The 2,500-nt window shown below is 38.5% G+C and overlaps 1 long non-coding RNA gene across 1 annotated transcript in view; it reads left to right on the top strand.

Moving 5' to 3' along the window:
• Positions 1-2,500, top strand: part of LOC138007719 (uncharacterized) — a 15,091-nt gene that overhangs the window by 11,293 nt on the left and 1,298 nt on the right. The gene's annotated exons all lie outside the window — the stretch shown is intronic.

Genomic DNA, 2,500 nt, shown 5'->3' with positions numbered 1-2,500 from the left:
CTCTCCGATTTCCGAAGTTCCTTATACTTTTCTTTTTGTACAATTTTAATTCAATTCTCGATTACGTTTTTACCTAATCCAGAAAATTGAAATAAGCCGACGCATTTTCTTCGTTTTTCAATATTGTCGTCTTTTTGTCAGTTTTTTGTGAATAAGTGAGTTCCAAACAAATTAAATTTCGAGAGAGTAGTATGAATCAGTGTTCATGCCCACGCTTATCATTACGTAGGAACACTGACTCTCGTCCCCTGTTATGTCAATCATACAGATTGAATGTACCCTTTATTGCTCTGTATCTCGTGCTTTCCAATCCTTACTCAAGTATCACAAAGGAAAGGAGAGTAACGTTATTTAAGTGTCTGGTCGTTCTAGCGCTAAAGCACTAAATGAGGACACTGTAAACTGAAATTCACAATAAACGCAAATCAAGTCAAATGTTGGTTTTTGGGTAGAGGGGAAACCGGAGTACCCGGAGAAAACCACTCTGTTCAGAGTAGAGAGCCAACAAAGTCAACCCACATATTACGCGGGCCACATTGGTGGGAGGCGAGGGCTCTCACCACTGCGCCATCCCTCCACGCCGGCCGTAGTACGCTAAAACAAGAACTAACCAATTATAACAGTATTTTGAGAGAGAAAGGCCAACCTCGTGGCTTATCCAATTCAGTGTAAAAAGCATCCCACTTAAATTAATATACAACACCATACAAGACAAATTCATTCTATAACTAAGTTATATCTCTGTTACAAATTCTACAACTACTGAGGATCACCAAAGATTCGAAACAATCTTGCTAGAAAGTAGATGCATGCTTTGCATAATTGATGAAGCATCTGTGGAAATTTAATCAGTGGGACACATAGAAGGCGTCAGCTCCAGAGTCCCTTCAGACTGGCGCCAGAACGAAAAAATATGACATCCACTTTCCAACTTTTAAACTGTTTTTTTTTTTTTGTCAATCAACGACATTGACACTTTTTTTATCATAAGCAGACACAACTGTTAAAAAAAAAAAAGTTGAAACAATGAAAGGCAGAAAAGCAGTCCTCTGACGTCGAAATTTGCGGGGAGATTATTTCAACACCTTTTCCTGGCCTAGACAATAGTGTCGAAAGGAAAACATTTTTTTTGCTATAATTAATGTTGCCATTAAAAACAAAGAAATAGTATTAAGATGTGAATCGCAATAAATTCTACGTAATATGTTTTCAAACCGCCAATAGCGATCACACCTTCCTAAAAACAGATGTACAGCGCATTATCTAAAGCGGTGGTTCTCGAACTGAAAAGCTTTACAATTTTAGGCTGCAAATTAGTTTAGTATCGCGCGCCCCTACTTGACCAAATCAGCAAGGAATTGAAAAGAGTCGCGGCTTTACTTTTAACTGAGGTAAGCGTTTCGTTCTAGGGAAACTTGCAATGATTTCAAAACAGTTGGAGAATTCAAAACGCTTTTTACTCTCCAGTTGGAAAATTAGAAAGAATAGGTTTTTCAGAACTAAGTTAGGCCTTTTTAATGAGTTTTTTTTTTAATCACAACAGGCTCGCTTTTCTCCCTTCAGAATCATTTTGAACCGGCCATTTAACTTACCGTGTGAACGTGAATCCAAGTTGATAACTGTGACAATTTGTTTGCATGCGCCGGATCAACTTCAACGCAGTAAATTCAGCTGTACGTTTTCACAATTCAGTTTACCGTCTGCACTTATATCCTGATTAAGAGACATACAACGGAGTCATGTCGAGATCACATCAATCAATTATTATGGATCGATGGAGTCGGGATAGGCGATTGATTCAAACATCTTGAGTTATCGCCAAAATTAGAAGACCTGTTTTCAGTTAGCAGTTCTGAAGTTTAAGCTAAGAGCAATTCTTGAATTCGGCGTACACCGTCAAAAATATTCGATATATGTCTTCCTCGTGAACGGTCAAACACCCTTTGGCAAAAAAAAAATGCGGAAACTTCCTGTCAGTCATGTTGCGCCAATAAGTGATAATTGGAGTGAAGGGCTTGATCGAGTTTGCGCTAAGTGGAATTATGACCTCAAGGCAGTATTTGCATATGGATAGATTTTCATATTAGTTTTAACTCGATCTTAAATTTCCAAATTCATCGGCTAGCCTGTGGCTATTGGTAAAAAAATGTAATTACTGTCACAGGCTCTTCAGTCCGATTTCTGTCGCTAAGTCATTGATGTATAAGAGTGACTCTGCGTTTTTGACAAAGGTTATCTTTCTAGTGGAAGAGCTAATTAAAACAGTTTCATATAGTGTGTTTTCGCTCACGTGATCAGTAGCCTTGTTTTCCCACCGAAACAAAAGAACACGTTTGCATGATAATAGAGGATTAACTGGGAACACGAACATGGCCGCCCTGACGTCACGTGAAAACACTATATAGGTTTTAATTTTTTCTCATTTTACGAGCCTCTAGCAATTAAATTAACCTGAAAGGTGCTGGGCGATTCGTAAGCGTGCCATATGGTTCCACCAGGG

This window comes from Montipora foliosa, chromosome 6 (genome assembly GCF_036669935.1).
Source record: "Montipora foliosa isolate CH-2021 chromosome 6, ASM3666993v2, whole genome shotgun sequence".
NCBI lineage: Eukaryota > Metazoa > Cnidaria > Anthozoa > Scleractinia > Acroporidae > Montipora > Montipora foliosa.
Note: the sequence above shows the minus strand (reverse complement) of the source record. Positions and strands in the feature narration are given on the sequence as shown.